General features: G+C 36.7%; 1 pseudogene; it reads right to left on the reverse strand.

Annotated features, from left to right (window-relative positions):
* Positions 1-1,498: 1,498 nt before the first annotated feature.
* On the reverse strand, positions 1,499-20,397 carry LOC115414865 (uncharacterized; annotated as a pseudogene).
* Positions 20,398-23,011: the final 2,614 nt, after the last annotated feature.

Genomic DNA, 23,011 nt, shown 5'->3' on the forward strand with positions numbered 1-23,011 from the left:
TTCACAAAAAAAATAAAACATGTGGCTTATCAACACCTACAGCTGCCAACACTGAAAAACAAGCCTGTTGTGATATTTTGATGTGATCAAATGTTGTGAATGGTTGTGATGTCTTATTTTTTTTTATTTTATAGTAAGTGTTCAAATATGTATCTTGTATTATGTATAGGTATTGTGTGCTTTGTGCTCCTTAACAGTCTGTTACGTATATGTTATTTGTTACATTAGTGCCCTATCAAGTGTCTAACCTTATCTTTCTCCTGTAAATTTTTTTTTTTACTGCCTTTTTAAAACTTGGCCAGGGGACTACAGATGAAACTACTTTCTGGCTAATTCTGGCTTTTTTTTAACCATGTGTTATGAAATTGCATTGTCCCCTTTCAAATAAACTATAAACTATTTTGACATACTCTAATACTAGTCACTACTCACTTCATGGAGATTATATGCAAAAAAAAAAACTTGTGTAAAAAAAAAAAAAACCCTGTTAAATACTTATTAGACTGCAATTAATTTACACTCAAACATGTTAGTGCAGATCAGGTTTATCAAGAACAGCAAAGTTACAGTAATGTATGAATTGCAGTGTATGGGATGATACATGTTGTCTGATATGGAACTAAAACAATAAAACCCATGAACATACAAGAGAACATCGGTAGAATAGCTGTCCACTGTAGTGACCCCTATGCATGAAAGGGTTAAAAAAAAAAAATTGAGATGCATGTAGAGGCGGTACTAGGCACAACAAACCCCACCCCTCATATTAGTGTATTTTGGCAACGATCCTTTGCGTGTGCCGATATCAGCATATCATTGCCTCTATATATGTGGCAAGTTTGAAATGAATTGAAACAAAATTGATGTTTTTATAGACATTTGAAACTTTGCCTGTTCAGTAAATGGGGTGGGGGTAAAGATTTATTAAATTGAAATTGACCTATTTTTCCCAAAATGTAGTGGCATCTATTCGAGGTCACTGGGATATATAAACCCAGTTTGGTATGAATTCAGCCAATAGTTTAGTTGCTACAGACATTTAAAATTTCACCCATAATAGGTAAATGGGGGGAAAAAAAAAAAAAAAAAAAATTCAAAGTTTGACCTACAGTTCCCAAAATGTAGTAAGATCTATACTGGGTCACTGGCCATCTTATAAACCCAATTTAGTATGAATTCAACCAATAGTTTTGCTGCTTGAGTGTTAAACCGAACCATAAACAATACCCCTTACCTTCCGTTCAGGGGGGGATTCAGATGAAACTGCAAAGGTTTAACCATTGAACCAAATCTTGTTTGCAAACTATTCCTTTTCCTGAATGTTTAAGAATTTGGCTACTGTGCATGTTCAGTTAAGCACTTCTTGAGAAAAAGAGTATATTCAAGAGTCATACAAACTACAGAGAGTTGAATTGACTATTTGTACATTAAAAGGAATAGAAACACTGCTGTAGTGTGTTGAGTGTAAAAAACAAAAAAACAAGCCTGCACAATGAGATTTTTTTAAATTAAGAAACCTTTTATTTAGAGGATTAACCGTTTAATCGAATTGGTCCAGAGGAAATCTGCGTTTGATGGGCCGACTCTGAACTTTGGTCTGAAAATACAAGGAAAAAAAAAAACCTGTCACAATACACATCTGAACTTCATGAAACATCTCAGTGCATATTTTTAAAAAACTTACGCCGTCCAGCTTTTCTCGTGCTTGTGGGATGTGCACACCGACGACTGCAGGCACCTTCTTTTCTGATGCTTTTGTCACAGATCAGCGCATCGCAGTGGACGTAGATCTGTGGAGAAGCAGGAGGGTTTGGTAAAGAGGGATGGACACAGTGTTGTGTTCACTGACCAAAAGGAAACCGCAAGTGTGTTTTTACCTCATGTTTGAGAAGTTCCTGCTCTTGAGTGAAGGTGAACATCTTGATCGAGAAGCGTTTAGCGTGAGAAAGGATCGCAGCTCTGTCGTGATTCTTCACAGGATGTAGGATTGTTACGTAGCTCGTCACTGTCCGCACAGCTGAAGAAAGATTTGATCAGTTAAAGAAAAGGTTTGCAACGTAAAGCTGGTCATGTTGAGTGAACTTCAACCTCATGAAGCCACAGCAGACTGACAGCACAGCAAAAATGACATTTAAGAAACTAAACCACACAGTATTTATTTTATTACACTGGTCAACAACAAATTTATTGTTTAAGTTTTTTGAGCTGATTTAGGATAATTTTGGTGTGCTGAATCCAAAAATCACAATTTTGCTCAATCAGGTCAACTTTCTGAACTATGCTACATATTGGCTTTTTAACATTTTTGCTTACATTTATGGGCATTTTCACATCATATGATACAAAATTCTTTCATATTTCTTGCAATAAATGAGTTCTGAAGATTTTACTTTTGCCAATTTATGATTAACGTTTTTTTTGTTTTTTTTTTAATATTACAGGTGAATGAAATGGCTTCGACTAGAAGATCTTGCAAAAATAAGCCTGACATATTCTGCTACATCTGCGGTGAATACACCATTGTACCTAACAGGAATCAAGTCACAAGTTTCATAAAGTGCTTACCAATCTTATTTTGGTATTAATTATTATATTTTGTGAGAAGATCAAATTTTTCAAAATCAAATTAGCCAAAAAACCTGACCTGATTGAGAAAAACATGTCATTTTGGATTTAGGGTGCAAAATGGTCCTAATTCAGTTGAAAAAACCTAGACAACTTGCAAAAAACATTTTTGTAACCAGTGTTATTTAATTTTCCATGTTGAGAATCTAAGGCAGTGTTTTTCAACTATGGGATCACCTGAAATTTCTTGTAATTGCTAAAAAAAAAAACAAAAAAAAAAAAAACAAAAAAAAAATAATATTATATTATTATTATTATATTATTATTATATTATTATTATATATAATAATAATAAAATAATAATAATAATAATAAATAATAATATAATAATAATATATAATGTGAGTGAGAGAGACAATTCCAATACATCAAAGACATGACAAACTGAAACACACTGTGGTACTGTTTCTTTCAAATGTTCATTGTGGTCAGTTTAACCCTTTCATGCATACTGGTCACTACAGTGGACAGTCATTCTCCAGCTGTTCTCTCTTGTATATTCATGGCTTTGGTTATTTTAGTTCCATATCAGCCAACACAGTGGACGCATGTGCATCATCCGAAACACTAATTCATACCGTTACTGTAACTTTGATGTTCTTGATAAACCTGATCTGCACCAACATGTTTGAGTGCAAATCAGTTGCTAGTTGTTATTAGACTGTAATGAACAGTTTTCATAAACAAAAAGTTTTTTTTAGTATATTATCTCTATGAAGTGAGTAATAGTGTTAAGAGTATGTTAAAATGTGAGGAAACGTCAGATTAGCTGCATTAAATATGTTTTTATTTCATAGATTTCACACAGTTTATCACTTTCTGATATTGCGTCTTAAATACATGTTTCTTTGCTTCAGAAATTAAACACATGGTGTCCAGCTGAGTGGACATTTTTGTAACTCCATGAAAAATAGGTTCATCAAATAAATTTCCATCGCATTGTTTTCATGTCTAAACAGGATTTTTACCTCCGCCAAGGAGGTTATGTTTTTGCCAGGGTTTGTTTGTTTGTCTGTCCGTTAGTGGCAACATAACGCAAAAAGTTATGGACAGATTTGGATGAAATTTTCAGGGTTTGTTGGAAATGGGATAAGGAAGAAATGATTAAATTTTGGTGGTGATCTGGGGTGGGGGGCCCACAGGGGGGGTCACTGATCAGCCTTGGCGGAGGTCTGCGTTCTCCGAGTGCTTCTAGTTTTTTCTGTCTTGTTTTGGTTGTTGGGAGTCTGATGTTTGTTTCCTGTGTCGAAAAACGTCTTCAGTTGAACTAATATTGTATATTTTCCTTCACACCAGAAAAATCAATAAATACATTTGATTTAAAAAGAGGAATAAAAACACTCAGGACAAAAATCTCGACTAAGGTTGTCATAATTCATGCATGAAAGGGTTAAGGTGCTGCAGCTCTTTCATAATTCGTAGTTTGAGTTCTTGTTTGTTCAATATCAATTGTCAGCCTTGTAAATCCAAGCTGGACTGACTGTACATATCCTGACCAAGGAAAATCCAATTCTCACTTTGTACAGTAATCTACACCTGGATTTACTGCCTCCGTCCATAATAATAATATACATTATATAGCTTAAATGTCATCTAAAATTAACATTTATTTGCAACATAGTATAGCAAACTATTACATGATCAAAAACAAATTAATTCTAGTTAAAAAAAAAAAAAAAAAGTCTATTTTGAATATCTGGGTCGCCAGAAATGTGTGATATTAAAATGGGATCATTAGCCAAAAAAAAGAGAAAAAAAAAAAGGTTGGAACCACTGCTCTAAAGGTCAATGAAAAACGTGGATTGTCACATCCAACATTTGAACTGAATCCAATCTAGTTCTGCTTTATAAAACATCTAAAATGTACATTCCATGCTTGTAGAATATGAAAGTAAACATTTTTTGGGCTAAACAATCTGATCAATAATTCAGGCCACTGTATTTTTTTTTTTTTTTTAATACTCTTACAACATGACTGAAAAGGGATCTTTCCTTTCTCTCTACTTACCCATTAATAATGATGTCCCAGCTGGGCAGGGACGTCCTGTCTTGCTCCAGAGTGGCCCAACAGTTCATCAAAATGAGCTCCAGATGTTGATCGACAGAGTGCATCAGCTCCACCTCGAAGTACACGGGCTCCTTCAAGTATTTAGTGACTGGATACTTCTGCCGCGTGGAAGGACTCGTAAGACACATCTATAAGAAGAGTTCATTTGAGAAAACTACATATCCAGAGCATATGGGCTCCTAATTAAAAAGTGTTCATGTAAGACAGTTTAGTTTTGCTTTGTTAGTATTTGTATAATTTCACTGGGTCTATCGTTTCTGTTATTGGGACTATTGTCATGGGTTGGCAGAAGGATACTGTGAGGGAGAGGTCATGTGACAGGGCGAGTTCGAAGTACTGAGAGTGGTGGACGGATAATAAAATTTTTTCTGTGGAGTTATTCCCTCTATCGCTTCATCCACGACCTCCTAATATGGGTCACACCTAAACTTAGCAGTGTCACGTTCATTTAGTCCACAGGTGTCAAACATGCGGCCCGGGGGCCAAATCCGGCCCGGTCCTGGGATGAATTTGTGAAATACAAAAATTACACTAAGATATTAACCCTTTCATGCACAGTGGTCACTACAGTGGACAGTTATTCTACAGCTGTTCTCCTGTATATTCATGAGTTTTGTTGGTTTTTGCATTTCAGCCAACACAGTGGACACTTATGTATCATCCCATACACTCACATACCATTACTGTAACATTGCTGTTCTTGATAAACCTGATCTGCAGTGACTTTTTTTTTTACTGTAAATCAATTGCCAATTGTTATTAGATTGTAACAGGTTTTTTTGCGTATTACCTCCATGAAATGAATTGAACTAGTATTAGAGTGTGTTAAATTGTGAGAGAACATCTGATTAGCACCATTAAAAATGTTTTTATTGCATAGTTTTCCATATCACTTTCTGATACACGGTGGGGAAGCAAAATTTACAATATTTTGAGGCAGGGATTGAAAGACAGTGTATGACCAATTAGTTTATTCAAAGTCATGAGAATTTAAATCTTCAAATCATATTTACTGCATTTCTAACGGTCTTGTTGTCTACCTCAAGTTCAATTGCCATTTTTCTCATGGATTTGGTTGGATCCTTTAGGATTTTGGATTTGAGAGCTTTAATAAAAGCTTTGGTACGTTTTTGTTGCTTCCTCCACTTCCAGACTTTCTCGTAATAGTTTTGCTCATAGTCATTCTCTTCTTTCCATTATAAACAGTCTTTATGGACACTCCAACTATTTTTGAAATCTCCTTTGGTGTGACGAGTGCTTTCAGCAAATCGCACACTCTGACGTTTGCTTTCCTGATTACTCATATGGGCAAAAGTTTCTGAAAAGGTATGGATAATAGTGTTAGGTATGATTATGACATCAACATATGTTTGGTTTCAAAACAATTGACGTAGTGCCTGCTGAGAAAAACAGCTAAATGTTCATTGTAAATTTTGCTTCCCCACCCTGTATTAGGTTTCAAATACATGTTTCTTTGCTTCAAAAATTAAATACATAGTGGCCATTTTTCTAACTTCTTAACAAAAAAAAAACCCCTCAATTGCATTGTTTTTTTCATGCCTAAAAAGGAATAAAAACACTCAGGAAAAATATATTGGGTAAGGATATTATAATTCATGCATGACAGGGTTAACAACCCTTTTAGTTCAGGTTCCACATTCAGACCAATTCAACTCAAGTGGGCAGGATTCAGTAAAATACTATCATAATAACAAATAATGACTCCAATTTTTTCTGTTTCTAAATGTAAATTTTTTCATGTATTTACACAAAAAAAAAAGTGAATAACCTGAACAAATATAAACAACCTGAAATGTCTTGAGAAGTACAATTCAACAATATTCTGCCTGTTACTAAATGTGTGTATTTGTAGGTCCAGTGTGATCTGTAAGTTATAGTGTACATGTGTAAGTAATGAACTGAGACAGAATATTGTTCAAATTACAATTATTTTTTTCAGTTTGTTGATGTTATTCACATATTTTGAAATGATAGTTTGTAGATGTAAACCTTTTCATGATGTCATTTTTTTTCCCACTCTAACACACAGAAAAGTCTGGAGTTGACATTATTTATACATTATATTATTTTACTGGTTCGACCCACTTCAGATCAAATTTAGCTGAATGTGGCCCCCGAACTAAAATGAATTTGACACCCCTGACTTAGTCCATCACATCACCTTTGGCGATCCTCATTTGCACCATCAGCTGTCCTGTCCCGATCTCTGCTGCTGGTTGGTTGCTTTTCTTGTAGCCAAAAGCAACTGTTTGACTCTGATCTACTTTGTAGTAGCAGGAAATAGTCTGTCTGCAGAAGAGGGAAATTAGAAAGATTCCATTTGCTTACTCCTCATCAATGAATTAAGTTTAACTGGTAAGTCTTACTTGTATTCAGGATCAGCTGGAGATGAGTAGGCCTTCCCTGTGTTGTGATAATGCGGCCTGATCTCATTCTCATAGAGCATGCGGTCGTCGAAAAACTAAAAAGACAAGCATCATTCCAATTGAGTACTGTGCTTTAATGCGACTTTGATTAAAGGAGTCATTTTGCTAAACCCACTTTTATTAGTCTTTGGTACATTTGTTTGTGTATTTGGGGACCATAATAGTTCAAAAAGTTTGAATTTGAACCCTCCAGGTGCTGCAAAGCTATCTTTATATTCATTTTAGCAAAATGCAAGTGGATTTCTACAACTCGTTTTAATTCTTTCTCAATTTGTTACATCTATAACTAGTTACATCACAATATTTGCACATATAAGATCAAGACTTCTGATGAATATTTCTCAATAGTTGTTTGAGCAGCAGCGGTTGTAGTAAAAAAAGAAAATATGTCCAAACTTCTAACAGTTTACCTAAAATATTCAGTTTGTTGAATGGGACAGAAAGCACAGCCAACAACCTAGAGGGGGCGGGGCCTGAAATTGCTCATTTGCATTTAAAGGGCCAACACTTAATGACCTTTCTGGTGTCATGACTCAGAAATAGAGTTGAAGATGGACCTGTGGAGTTTAATGAGGAATTCAGACCCATTTACAGTTTATGAATTTTAGAATATTTCCCTGTGGTCTACATAATTTCCATTTAAAAAAAAAAGCAAAATATCAGTCCTTCAAAGTAAACGTACCGTTCTGGTGGTCCCGCAGGAATCTACACCAAAATAAAAATACGCAAAACGGTCGTCACTGAAAACTGGTTTGCAGGACATGTCCCGGAGTGTCAGCCAACTGGGGAAGGTTGGGAGTCGAGTCTACCTTCACAGCCAGAGCAGACATTGTTCCGTTGGGGTGACACTCTGAAGGAAGACAATGAGATTAGAATGCTGGCCTTGACCACAACAGCAAGAGGGGGGGAAAAAAAAAAAAAAAAAAAAAAAAGGTTCAGGCAGCACACTTGCGTCAGTTCCCACTTAAACAGAATGACATGGATTCGTGTTTGGCAGCGACTGCTTAAGTGATGCTTTGGAACAGTCCCTGAAACCACAGAAGTAGATGCAAATATCCAGCCACTGAAAAATGTGCCAGAAACTAAAGCCAACTATGCTTATTACAAGCAACAAGAAGCCATTAAAGAGACTTAATATTCTTAAATTGTGCAAATAATCTCACTCTTAAAGAAAATTGCTCCTCTACTGGGATATGACGCAAAGCACTGTTTTAGCTCATTGTTGGACTATAATTTCCCCAGAAATCCAAATTTATGTCCCACAGAAAAAAAAAAAAAAAAAAAATCCTGAATGTGATAGGAATGTTCTTGCGTTTAGAGTCGACTCAGCGTCTGCCTGAACCGCCACAAAGCTCTGTTTTTTCATCTTACGAGTCGTCACCAAGGGGAAACTGCAGGCCAAGTGCAGGTCACCAAGCACCCACTCATTGTGCGAATCCCACAGAAGTACGTCGAGTCTGGCTCTGACTGAATCAGAGTTAAGGAACTGCAAGAAAAGGTGATATTATCCACCGATGAGGACTAAAGGACAGATATTGCATAGTCTGGATATTATTGTACCTCGAAAGCTGTGTCCGGGGAGTCGTATGGGACCGAGAAGCTGAAATGTGTCGCGTTTCCCTGCAGTTTGTACGCCTCAGCTATTTCTGGGATAATCTGCCGAGGTCCAGCTATGGTCATGAATGCGTCAAAGCTGGCGCTTGATTCCCATATTTCACAGTGATGTGAAAATGACCCTGGTCACAGACACCAGTGACCGTGGGTAGAACTGAGGGTAAAGAAAAGGCATTAAAGTAGAGTTTAGATGCATTTGCCACCGTGTATCCTTCCTCTTGTGTTAGCTTTCTGTTACCATCTTGTATGTTAACAGTTGGTTTTGACCCGTCTTAAATCAGCTCTAAAAACAATCATCCAATTTGTTTCTCATCTCTTGGTTACCTTATTAGGCTTCCTTATCCATGAAAATATTGCTTTTAATATTTTTGGTGTGAGCCTCTGGGCTGTTTTTTGTCAGTATACCCTGCAATGTGCACCAACTCTATACTGAACTGACCTCACACGTCTGGTCATGCACGTCTTTGCTCATTTTGTTTTTGTGCAGGTAAACTGGGAAAAAAAAGGCAAAATGAGAATCCCAAAAGCTCACGTGATTGGGAGAGGAGCTGGCTGACAGTGCACTTAAGATTTCAGTTTTGGCTTTAATTATTGCTTTATAAATCTTATTTTAATAACTGGGTCGAAACAGATCCTAACACAAAGGTCATAACTTCAACCAGAGCATTTCAGAATTTAGTGGAAACATTTTTCCCCCCAAGGAACAGCAGAGGTTATGTTTTCTTTGTCTGCTCGCAAGATAACTCAAAGTGATGGATGGATTTGGATGAAATTTTCAGGAATTGTTACTGGCACAAGGAACAAATGATTAAATTTGGTGGTGATGGGGGGCGGGGGCTGATCTGCCTCGCTTTCCGAGTGCTTTTTAGTTTGTGTATTTTGTTGAAATAGAGGCTCCTGACAGAAAAGCTGTGATGCAATAAACTAATTTTATGGTTCTTTTATGCATTTAAAATCAAAAAATGGATTGGTGCTGACCCAAACACAAGAGGAAGGGCATACAGCTGTGATTTCAACCTTGGGGTCGGAACCCCATGTGGGGTCACCTGGAATTCAAATGGGGTTGCCTGAAATATCTGGTAATAAAAAAATAAAATATTATTATTGAAAAATATGGTGAGAGAGACAATCATAATACATAGACATGACAAACTGAAGCTGAAACTGAAGCACTGTGGTTCTGTTTATCTGTCAAATGTTCATTGTGGTCAGTTTCAGACGCTGCAGCTCTTTCATAATTCATAGTTTGAGTTATTTTTGTTCAGTATTAATTGTCAGCCTTGGAAATCCAAGCTGGACTGACTGTACATATCCTGACCAAGGGAAATACAATTCTCACTTTGTGCAGTAATCTACACCTGGCTTTTCTGCTTCCATCCATAATAAATACATTATATAGACTAAATGTCATCTAAAATTAATGTTTATTTGCAACATAGTATAGCAAACTACTACATGATCAAAAACAAATTAATTTTAGCAAAAAACAAAAAAAAAACAAAAAAAAGTATGTTCTGATTTTCTGGGGTCGCCAGAAATGTGTGATGTTAAAATGGGGTCATGAGCCAAAAAAGGTTGGGAACCACTTGTGTAAAGTGTTGTTATGTTCTACATAACATGAAAAGGCAAACAAATTTAGCAAGACAGCTCTAGAATAGCTATTACGCAGGTGGTGAGAAAACTCAACGTCTTGCAAAGACACCTGCATCTCCACTGGCTGAGCAAAAGGAGTGTACTCAGGCATGATGATGAAGCCAAAGACCGCAGAGAGGACGTAGTTTGTGACCAAGGGTCCAGTATTCTGCAGACAGAAGAACCTCCATGTCACTAAAAACCAGTTCATGGTAGAGCCAACAGTGTGACAGCTGACATGTCATTTTGAGTGGATTCCACATACATGTTTCAGGACCACGGCAGCATCGAAAGGCACTTTCAGAGAGAAGCTCTTGGTCCCATTGGGAAACCTGTGGTCCTGGACTGCGAAGCCCATGGCGTTGCACTCCTCCACAGTGAAAACACCGGAGGAAAACGTGATGTTCACCAGCTCCACGTCGTAAAGGAAGTTCCACATGTGAACGTCAAACACCCTGTCCTCTGGGACTGCATCTGGAGAGAAGCAAAATGTTAAGTTCACACCACTTTGAGAGACTCTAGATTCTCCATTTATTTATTTTTAACTACAAACAGAGCTCACTGTTGGAGATTTGGTTCAGTCCAGGCATGGCAGGGGTGGTGATGGGGAACAGAATTTTGTATCTAGTATCTTCTTGGGTCTTCACTGATTTCCACAAAACCTCCAGCATTGGCTCTATAGTGTAGGTGATGTGGTACTGGTAATCTAGGGCATGGCTCTGCAATTATTCATAACATTTCAATAAAACATGCAAATGGGCTAGTGACCAAGTTTTGCATTTTAAATCTCAGTCGTCGTCGTCCCCCCCTCCCCCCAGCTCACCTCACCTTGTAATAGCCATCAGGCGAACCTACACGCATTTCAGCGATAATATGAAATTCGGTTTGGGATAGGGTGTACCCGTGTACAGTCATTTGAGATTTGTCCAGCCTCTGCCCGTTGATGCCCATGTGCACCTCAATGATTTTAACGGCCCCATCCAACAGGGGTGTGACGCTGCGGGGCACGTACCAAGAGATTAAATCCTCATTAAAGAGGACGCCACCTATGACGGATGGAAAACATGTGTTGGTCCAAAATATTACATACAGTGAATGTCTCCTGTAATCAAAACCAAAGGTGGTGCGGTGAAATATTGCTTGTGTGACTCTTATATGGGGCGGTGTAAAATCATGCAGTGTCACAATGAGATTCATAACATTTTTTCCATCCACAGTTGCATTAATTTAGGATGTGATCAAGACTTGATGTAGATTCTCCATCATCAATAGTCTGGACTTCATGGTGGTTAATCCAAGTGGACCCAGTGTCTATGAAATTGGATTCATTTTGGTGTCTGGCACTTTGCCATCTTTTTAGATGCAATAAAAAAAGAAATTTAGTTTAGTTTCCCCCCAGGATGTACCTAATGATGACTCAGGGATAATAAAGTTTACCTTGACCTTCAGATAGATGCACAAAAAAACAATATATAAATTATACTCTTGCCCCGAGCCATCCCTAAATGAATTTAATAAAAAAACTGGGGCCAAAAATAGGACAGGAAAAGCTACCTATAGGTGTCAGTGCATTTGATCTGGAAAACATGGCTGTAAATGGTCTTATATAGCGCTATAAATAGAGACACTTAAATTTGTTGATCATTGTGGTTTTTCTAATCCAGAGATGTGGGTTTTTCATGAATCAGTCTCATTCCATGTTTTGTGCGTAACCCATCGTGTCCACGTGCGTTACATGCAGAACCTGCCCATTTAAACACATAAACCGTGAGTGATTTTGCGACAGTGGTCATTTTTTTGGGAACATTCTGCCTTGCATAATTAGTTCAATTCCCAAAAATCTACCTGTGAAAGAATAAAAAGTTATTCTTAAAAAGAGCATTCGATTGTCATGTCCTTTTTACCATGTTGCATGCAGACTTTTGTACAAAAACCCCCGCCAAAAAAACAAAAAAAAACCTGTTTTCTGAAAAACAGTTTATCATCTCAGCAAATATTTATTTTTTAAAATAGACCCAAAGTGCTTCAAAACTTGCTTCATAACACTAGTCTACATCTAGTTTGAGTTTTTAGCCCCCATGTTCTGTTTTTGGAACCAGTTTCACAGAAGCACTCGTGAAAATGTTGTCTCATTCTGTCACAAGCCCGATTGTGATCCTGATCAATTCTGGCATTGTCCACTTTTTTGACATTCAAGAAATTAGAGGCTACTTGCTGCAATTAGAGTTAAATAAACAGCCTGGACCAAAAAAAAATAAAAATAAAAAAAGTGACTGCCTGATTTAATTAAGCAAATAGTTCAGATCCTTCCATGGGCAAGTAACGCAGTGGTTAATGTTTCAGCTGCAACAGGTTATTTAACTCCAACTGATCCGTTAAGTAGCCTCTCATTTCTTAAACGAGAAAAAGATTGATCAGGGTCATCAGGATGAGACATCATTTTCCACACATGGATTAGCCTCCATAGAGTCCAGACTAATATCAACTTCAATTTTCTAATATCAACTACACCTGTACACATCCTATGGCTCTGTGTCATTTGTCATGATCATGGATGCTGTCTGTCCATGTGTGATGCCCGTTTACATCCCGTCTGTGATTACGTCCTGATGAATTGTGTGATTATACTATATGTGCTGCTTTTGTATGTTTGGATTATATGTGCTGTCTCTGTATGATTGTACTGATGCTTCACTGTTCTTTTATCTGTGTTAACTCTTTTTAACTGATGTGCTGTAATATTATTGTTTTGTTTTTTTAGGGTGCCTATTGTCATCAGGCTGGGAACTATGGCAGGATACTAGCCAAGTTGGCTAAAGCTGCCCTTTTTACTGTTATTTATACAGGTTATTCTTGGGATTGTCCACAATATAATAAACTAATAAATAAGAAATAAATTTGGGATGTGATTAAGACTTGATGCAACGATCCAATTCTCAATCATCAGTAATCAAAAATTAATGTGACTATGGATGGAAATAATATTATGACAGTATGTAAGCATTATTGGCAAAAAAAAAAAAGCATTTGTTTGTTTAGTTTATTTCAGACAAACATAACGACATTGGAAAAGAAACAAACACTAAAAAGAAACAACGGCTACGCTTGAATACCCTGATATCACAGTGGATGCCTCTTGTAATCAAAACCAAAAGGTGGTGCAGTCAAATATTGCATGTGTGCCTATTTTTTTGGCCGGGGCAGTGTACATGTGACATACAAGAGTCGGTGTGCGTCTCACCTGTAGGACATGCAGCTGCCATGTCCACAACACTCAATCCATGTGGTGCATTGTAGTAAACGCTCACCTTGAACATTTCCATGGGTATTTTAGCCACCTGAGGAGTGTTTAAAGTCAGTATGAGGAGGGGAAACAGTGGAGCATAGAGGAGGGGGGGTCGTTTCTTACACCGTCGGGATACTGGTATGTCTCTGATGTGCTGTACGGACTTCGCACGACCAGACGCTTGGAGGTGATCCTGGCACTGTAGCCGTTCTGCTCAGCTTCTCCCACCATCGGCACCACTGATCCCGGGGTGTGGAATGTCAGTTTCCAGATGCCAGGTGTTGCAGAGCCCTGTGGTGACAGAAAACAAGTGTGGGTATTTATATCAGATTGTCCATTTTTATGTAGAGCAGGTCTCCTCTACAAAAAAAAAAAAAAAAAAAAAAAATATCCTCTATTATCCATTAATATTTTATACACAGCTACAGAAGTGAGAGATATAATATGACAGGAGATGTCAGTACATTTAGTACAATTTCACATCACATTTGCCTCATTTAGAGATGGAAGTCTGTGCAAATCAGTCCAAGGGAACTTCAACTCAAATAAAAATTTAACATGAACCGGGAATAGTGTCGACCTTTGACACGTCTTTAAAGTTTAACTGTGTCCTGCTCTTAGTCCAAGTCCACTCACTGTATGACTTTGAGCAGAGCTATGAAGTTGGCAAGAGGTTGATGGGGGAGGGGGGGGGGTGGATGTGTGATAAGGGAGTTCAGGGATATCCAGTCAAACACACCTACACAGAAGTAGGAGGATCTGACTGGAGGATTCTCACTATAAAAAAAATAAAAAAAATAAAAAATAAAAAAAAAAAAGCATTGCAGAAACAGTCTCACATGTCTAGACTTGTTCCATTATCATGATTTTACATTTTAGTTCAGATCAAGGTTATAATAGTTCTGGATTTTTCATTATAGTTTAGTTTTGGCTTCTCTAATTCAGTTAGTTTTAATTAGTTTTTAGAGCAGGTTTGCTGTTTTTTTTTAGTTTTCGTTCTTTTCTAAATGCTTAAATTTAGGTTTTTAAAAAAAAAAAAAAAAAAAAAAAAAACCTTTTCTCTTCTTCTCAGTTGTATTCAAATAAATCCCAGACAGGACTCGGCTGCTTTCTCCCAACTTTAGTCTCCATGTTTCCAGGTAAGTGGGGACCAGAAGACGACTGATAACCACAAGTGACTGTTAAATATCATATGATGCCAGCAGTTAAAATAAATTGATTTTGTATCAATCTGATGTTGACAAAGACGAAAACGAAGGGAATTTTATCCAGAATTTTTACACGTTTCAGTTAGTTTGTAAGCACGCAATACAGTTTCAGTTATGGGTTTTTTTGTATTATTTTTTTCATTTCAGTTAATGAAAATGCTTTTAATTCTAGTTTTCATTAATGATAATAACCTTGGTTCAGATCCGAACTGATAAAAAGACCACCTCAGGCAGTGTTTTGTCAATCCACTGGTTCCAAACAGATAATGGCTTCAGTCCCACGTCAGGTGTTGTGTTTATATATATATAATATTATATATATATATATATATATATATATATATATATATATATATATATATATATATATATATATATATATATATAATAGTACCACTGTCAAAACCCACATGCTCTGTCAAAGTCAAAACTGGACATTTTAGCAAGAAAGTTAAATGCATGTTGAAAATGTCAAGAATTTACCTTGCTTTTTTTTTAATTACATTTGTTTGTGCCTGTCTGATGCAGCCAAACCTTTAGAAATACAAAAAAATTCACGGTAATGTTTGAGGCTGTGTAGAATTTTTAACCCATTAAAAACCCTGTGCTACTTTATGGTAGTTCCTAATTGAAATCTTTATATCTAACCCTTCCTGAGTGATTTATCTCAATTTATTCTAATATTATCCTCTGTATTTTATCAGTATAAATCAGGTACTTCCTTATATTTAAGTCACTGATCACCAAAATATTCACAAAAGCTCAGATTAAATTTGAAGAAGATTATGTTAAAAACTGACAAAACTGTAGAAAAAGTGACTCAGTAAAATCTATTATGAACTGAACGTAAACCCGGTGTCTCCAACTGTCACTGATCCAACTCTATGGGTTTGAATCAATGTTGTAGATGATGATGGTGTTTCCATGGTAACTACAGCGCCTCTAAACATCCAAATAGGTCATATCTGATGACCATGAAAAGATGATAAACTGCATTTTACACCAATTATTTACATGGATTGATAGAATAAGTGGATCAACACATATTAAACAGTGTAGATCAGTAGATGGTTTTGGTCAGTGATGGATGTTTGGGTCTTTATGGGTTAAGGCTGTCCGAAAACTTTTCCACTATACAATAGTCTACATCAGAGTGAGAAGGCTCAAGACAAGTGTAGTGTTGAACCATTTTCACCTACAAAAATATTGATAACTGATATTAAGAACATCAGCGTTAATGCATTTCATCATTCAGATTACACTTGAAAAATAAGTACCTGTTTGATGTCCATAAGTGGCCTCTGATGTTCACTGCGTTTGTCAGGTGCTGCCATGTACTGCGACACCTAAAAACAACAATTATAGTACAGATTTGATTTTATTTATTTATTTATTTATTTATTTATTTAGTGACACAAACTATCCATAGTATGTAAAAAGACCCACCTCCATATAATTCCTGTCGCAGAGAATTTCTCTGGAGGCCCAACGAGAATAGCTACACGTCTGAGACACGTCATGAGAAACCATCTCTGATGAAGCTTGGCTGTACATTCGAAGTGTCAGACCGACAGTAATGTTGTATCATCCTTAAAAAAAAAAAAAAAAAAAAAAGAAAAGAAAATATGAAGCAGTTGGGAGTGATACTCATGAGTCATAAGCATAGACTTTGTACATTTATGGACTCCTCATGTGGAATTTGTTTTGTCTGCAGTAAAGTCTCCCAAAAGACAAGTAGATTCCATAGCTCATTTAATTATTTTCTCTTCTTAAAACCCCCTTATTAAAAACTATGGCTCTAAAAAGTTACCATTTGCTAAAAACAAGAGTGAGGTGCCCCATTTCCATTTATTATTTTTGGTTTTTTACTTTATTTTCACCTTCCCAAGTTTCCATTTAGGAAACTTGCATTATTGTGCAGTTGTTTTTTTTTTTTTTTTTTTTTTTTTTATGTTAAAGGCACACTTTGCACTTCGTGTTAAAAAAAAACTTCATATTATTTTTCACAATTTAAATAAGGTTAGAATTCAAAAGTTGTTCATTTGTGCATGATCTTTAAAATTCTGGCCACCAACTAAAATTTCTACATTGTAAACAAAAGAAAATTATAAGACTAGCATCTGTCTCCCAAATGTGCCTAAAATGCACCATTTCTTCCATTTGATATGTATGATCAGGGCTGACCTTAATTTACAAAAAAAATCAAATTAGAGCAGAAAAATAAATCAATATATAATATTTAAAATTTTGATTTATAGGTGTGCATTTTATGCACACTTGGTGACAGATGCTAGTATTTTTGAACGTTGACCTAGCGCCAAAAATAATAATGCAAATTAACCGATGTTGGAGTTAGTCACTGACATATGCCAGGATGAAAGAAAAAAAAAAAAAAAATTAAAAAAAAAAAATCAAATAATGTGTGATCCAATTTTTATGTAGTATATTGGAAAAAAATTTGTTTTTTTGCATCAAAAAAAAAAAAAAAAGGTTTGTTTACATTACAAACAGCATTTAAAGGGTTAAAAATGTGATAATTATTGAGTATTTGGTATTTTTATTTACGGCTCAAGCTGATGAAATAGAAAAAAGTGTAAAAGAATTAAAAACAAACTGTATGAAAATTTTTCTACATTATTCCATAAGCGTGCCAAAAAGGCACACTTGGTGCCTGGTAAGGGCCTTACTGGATAGGATACCGGAGGGTTTAAAAAAAAGTAGACAGACTACGTAAACACACAAACTACATACTTTGTTGTCCACATAACAGCCCATTAGAGATGTGTAGATCCTGGTGTTGCCCCATGGATCAGACTCCATGCTGTATCCACACTGAGCAGCCAAAGCAGGTGTTATCTGAATGTGCTGGGTGTCATCTGGAACAAGAGCCCACACAGCAGGGTTCACATCTGTCCTCAGTAACGGAGCGGTCTGTTTGTCATTTATCTGCAGATTTCATACTCACTGACTGCTTCCACCTCCAGCTGGTTCCCCAGTGCCAGGGCCTTGTCCAACGACAGCCTCATGAGATTACCTGCACAGTCGGACCTTACACCGCTGCTGCCTGGTGAGAGGAAACCCAGCTGAAGCAGACTGCAAACACTCAGACTGCTAAAGTTAAAGTCATGTGGATTCAGTCTTACTTTTCGATGAATAAAGACCTTTTGGCTTTGCTTGACTTATGATGATTACTGCAGCCATCAAGTTCCATAATAAACTTCAACAGACAAGTTTACACATTACAGATGAGGCAGGAAGCTCAAACATATACACACACATTTAAAAAAAAAAAAAAAAAAAAGCTAAATATACTTACATGTTCTCAAGGCTCTGCATAGTGCAGTCGGAAAGCAGCCAAACAGAACTCACAGAGATCCAGAACAATATCACCACTCAAACCCTGCAAACCCCACCAACAAACCAGCTGAAGTGTAGGGGCTGGTGCTTTAGCCCAGAGCCCACAGCTGATTTTATGAGTGAAATGAGCCTGCACAGGTGAGCCACATCAGTGATCCTCCACCACTTTCACACTAGGTAAGGCAGGTTGGTTTGTAGCACAGTTCACACACATGCACTACAGTGTCCCATAAGTCTCCATACATAGGAAAAATAAACGTTTCTTGACATAAACCATTTTTTATTTATAAATGCTCTATATGACTGCCATTTGTCGGGAACACATTTCAATGCGTGTCCTCCACTGCTGAAGAAGAAGAATATAAAGAAATACATGTTAGAACCATATATGTCGAGGCCCAAAACGGAATCTGGCCCGATTCAGAATCGGGCCGGCCCAGAATGGAATTCTATTCTAGGCCGGCCTAGAATGGAATCCTGCTGCTATAATGTTATTTTATACCATGTTTAATGCAAATGATCTAAATTATTACAAAATCAATACATAGAATTTGCAGATATGTGAAAAAAATGAAACAAACAACATTTTAATTGTAAACTATAATACACTTTATTTACAAATAGAACCTAGTGGTACTCCCCACCAATATATGGTACAGTGAAATCGACTGAAATTGACAATAGTTACTCAAGGTATGTAAGACTGAAAATGTAAAATTATGACAAATTATGGAATTATGGATCATTTGCATTAAACATGGTATAAAAATAACATTATAGCAGCAGGATTCCATTCTAGGCCGGCCTAGAATAGAATTCCATTCTGGGCCGGCCCGATTCTGAATCGGGCCAGATTCCGTTTTGGGCCTCGACATATATATGGAATGCATTACAGGGGTTGGACAAAATAATGGAAACACCTTCACCTCAAGATGATAATGCCCCAATCCATACAGCTAGAATTGTTAAAGAATGTCATGAGGAACATTCTAATGAAGTTGAGCATCTCGTATGGCCGGCACAGTCCCCAGACCTCAACATTATTGAGCATTTATGGTCAGTTTTAGAGATTCAAGTAAGACGTCGATTTCCACCGCCATCGTCTCTAAAAGAGTTGGAGGGTATTCTAACTGAAGAATGGCTTAAAATTCCTTTGGGAAACAATTCACAAGTTGTATGAATCAATACCTCGGAGAATTGAGGCTGTAATTGCCGCAAAAGGCGGACCTACACCATATTAAATTATATTTTGTTGATGTTTTAAGGTGTTTCCATTATTTTGTCCAACCCCTGTATGTCTCCTATGTATGGAGACTTATGGGACACCCTGTACATTCAAACTGCAGGTAAACCGGTCCGAATCTCAAAAATATGCCTGACCCAAAACCCCACATGGATGATATACACATCATTTGATTTACATCCATGTTGCTGTTTGTGCTGATTTTTTGTGTTGTATGTCCATTTTATCCCACATTATACCATACTCAGTGCCAATGAAAACGCAACACTTGAATGTGTTTTATTGTTCCTGAGCTGCATCAATATGTTTAAGTTTCACCTGTATAAGATAATCCCAGACAATTTCTTAACAACTGAGATGGGTTGGGCTATTGTCACACTTGAATGAACTTGTCTGCATTCATAAGACTTGTTTTTCTCATTTACTCAACAATGAACTGCTCAACTTAAGGAATTGTGGTCAGTTAAGGAGTGGTCATGTTCTGTATCTAAAGACAAGCTGAAAAGCACCAAAATCATTTGCAATAACTCAGCGATGCCTAGACTGACACGTGACCAAAGACGCCATGCTATGGGGCTCCTGGAGGCTGGAATCTCTGCTCGGCAGGTGGCGCGCCGTTTTGGATGCAATGTGTCCACCATAGTCAGGATGCAACAGAGACATGAAGAAACTGGCTCAACTGCAGACGGACCTCGCCCTGGACGAGCACGTGTGACCACGCCACAGCAGGATCGCTACATTGAGCTGCAGCACCTCCGGGACCGCTTGTTGCCATTAGGACTCCTGCTCCACAGAGACAGGAACTGGTTACGGCTCTGGAGGAAGAGTGGGTCAATATACCCCAGGACAACATCAGAAGGCTTGTGAGGTCCATGAGAAGGCGTATTACAGCCTGTATGAATGCAAACGGAGGTCATATTCCATACTGAATTCTAGAACTGAATTTTGTGACTTTTGGTTTTGGGGGTCCTTGAGTTTTCTTTCTTTATCCTTATTTTTTGTCAACAAATTTGGATGTGATTTTTTATTTTTACTGTATAGAAATGGCCTATGATTAATTCCAAAGAGCTTATGGAATAAAAATCTATAGATTTAAAAAAAATATAAGAATCTTCAAGTGTTGCGTTTTCATTGGCACTGAGTATAAAACTGATCACATTGAGACAGAACATCAACATTATACCATTCTCTGAGTATGGTAACAGTATGTGCACCGTTACAATGTAAGTTCAGCCACCGAGTCTGTAGGAATATAGCCACGGATAAAATTATTAGACCATCAAAAGTCATCAAAAACAATGTTTATGTAATCAAGTACTAACTCCTGTGTGTATCATGTGACTATCATGTTTTCTGTTTCTGATATAATAACCCATAACTTTAATCTGAGCTTTTATGAACATCTACATCAGGGGTGTCAAACTCATTTTAGTTCAGGGGCCACATTCCCCCCAATTTGATCTCAAGTGGGCTGGACCAGTAAAATAGCAACAGTGAAAAAAGTAAAATTATATTATGATCAGGTTTACATCTACAAAGTTTCCTTAAAAATCTGAATAACATGAACAACTTGAATTATCTTAAGAAAAACAAGTGCAATTTTAACAATTATGCCTCAGTTTATCATTTACACATGTGCATTACAATCACACAAAACATTTAGTAACAGCAGAATATTGATAAAATTGCATTTACTTTTCTTAAGACATTTCCATTTGTTCATATTTGTTCAGGTTATTCACATTTTTGTAAAAGTATAGTTTGGTAATGTAAACATTTTCATGTAATTTTACTATTTTTTACACCTAAAAAACTAAGACAGAATTTGGGGTTGTCATAATTTATAGGTTATTATGATAATTTTTACTGGTTCTGACCCACTTGAAATCTAATTTGACTGTATGTGTCTGTACGTGGAACCTGAATTAAAATGATTTTGACACCATTGATTGTTAATATCTTCAGTGTAATTTTTGCATTTCACGTATTCATCTCGCAGGCCAGATTGGCCCCCGGGCCGCATGTTTGACACCTGTGATCTACATGATTAGTGAATTAAATATAGGAAAATACATGATTTATGCTGAAAAAAATGCAAAATTACAGAGGATAATACTGTAATACAGGGTGGGGAAGCAAAATTTACAATGAACATTTAGTTGTTTTTTCTCAGCAGGCACTACGTCATTGTTTTGAAACCAAACATATATTGATGTCATAATCATACCTACACTATTATCCATACCTTTTCAGAAACTTTTGCCCATATGAGTAATCAGGAAAGCAAACGTCAAAGAGTGTGTGATTTGCTGAATGCACTCGTCACACCAAAGGAGATTTCAAAAATAGTTGGAGTGTCCATAAAGACTGTTTATAATGGAAAGAAGAGAATGACTATGAGCAAAACTATTACGAGAAAGTCTGGAAGATACTATTAAAGAAGAATGGGAGAAGTTGTCACCCGAATATTTGAGGAACACTTGCGCAAGTTTCAGGAAGCGTGTGAAGGCAGTTATTGAGAAAGAAGGAGGACACATAGAATAAAAACATTTTCTATTACAATTTTCTTGTGGCAAATAAATTCTCATGACTTTCAATAAACTAATTGGTCATACACTGTCTTTCAATCCCTGCCTCAAAATATTGTAAATTTTGCTTCCCCACGCTGTAAATGGTGATAAATCACTTAAGAAAGGTTAAATAGTGAGAAAAATTAATATGTGAACTGACACCAAAATAGCACCGGGTCTTTACGGGTTAAATTTCGAACATATGCTTTATTTTTCCACTGCTGGTGATTACTGTCCAGTTGTACTCGATCATTGTTTGGTTATATTCACAAATGTTCTCCCGCCTCTTTAAAATGGAGCACTAACATTTATTACTGACAGTAAAACCAAGGCTCATTGCTTTACCTGCTGTGTGTGGGTCGATTAGTCTGCACCGGCTGCTCACAGACTTACAGTGATATACTTTCATTTATGAGGCATTTGAAGTGTTTTTTTTTTTTTTTTACAGATGGTAGAGTCGGGATGGTAGCAATCAATACTTTGATCATAAAAATCCATACATGAAACAGTGGGATGTCTTTATGCTGTTTTTCCATCATTTGATTTACATCCATGCTGCTGTTTGCGGTAATTTTTTGTGTTGTATGTCCATTTTATCCTACATTTTTAATAAAACTGATCACGTTGAGACCGAATAACAACATTATACCATTCTCTGAGTATCGTTCCAGTATGTGCACTGTTACACTGTAAGTTCAGCCACCGAGTCTATAGGAATATAGTTACAGATAAAATTATTAGACCATCAAAAGTCATCAAAAACAATGTTTATGTAATCAAGTACTAACTCCTGTGTGTATCATGTGACTAAAACATTTGTATTAACATTTCTAAATCTGTGTATATCAAATGTATAATGTTTTAACCAAACGTGACACTTCTTAGTCAGATCTCTGAGAAATTCTACATGCATTACTGTTATTTAGGGTTAGGTTTGGGCACTTGGTGGAGATTAGGGGAA

Source organism: Sphaeramia orbicularis, chromosome 24 (assembly GCF_902148855.1).
Source record: "Sphaeramia orbicularis chromosome 24, fSphaOr1.1, whole genome shotgun sequence".
NCBI lineage: Eukaryota > Metazoa > Chordata > Actinopteri > Kurtiformes > Apogonidae > Sphaeramia > Sphaeramia orbicularis.